The sequence below is a fragment of the Notechis scutatus genome, chromosome 4 (assembly GCF_049901735.1).
Source record: "Notechis scutatus isolate UNSWTSFEM ecotype Mainland chromosome 4, rNotScu1.2, whole genome shotgun sequence".
Lineage (NCBI taxonomy): Eukaryota > Metazoa > Chordata > Lepidosauria > Squamata > Elapidae > Notechis > Notechis scutatus.
Genome location: NC_142012.1, coordinates 164,715,980 through 164,716,487, shown reverse-complemented (window position 1 = coordinate 164,716,487; position 508 = coordinate 164,715,980).

Here is a 508-nt window from a genome sequence, read left to right as displayed (position 1 = left end):
GGAATGAGAAAGAAAGAGGAAGGAAGGAAGGAAGGAAGGAAGGAAGGAAGGAAGGAAGGAAGGAAGGAAGGAAGGAAGGAAGGGAGGAAGGAAGGAAGGTTGGTTATGAGAGTGAGGGAGGGTCTCAGGGAAGCCCTGCCTTAGTAGTTGGCCACCACAGATGCCCCCCGACATGCCCACCATGGCCACACCCACCTTGGCCCTCCAACATCAAACACAACCCTGATAAGGCCCTCAATGAAATCAAGTTTGACACCCCTGGAGTAGAGGCTCAGTTAGAAGGGAACAAGTAGAACCAGATAAATGACAACAACATGGAGAATGGCCCAATGCCGATGTTGCTGGCCTGGCTGCATTCAAAAGTCCATGTTGCAGAATGAGACTAGGCTGCACACATTTTGCTTCCACAACAAGGAGGGCTAGAAACACCCAGTCACGTGACTACCAGGCCACACCCACCAACTAAGCCACGCCCATAGAACCGGCTGTTTAAAAAATTGAATCCCAC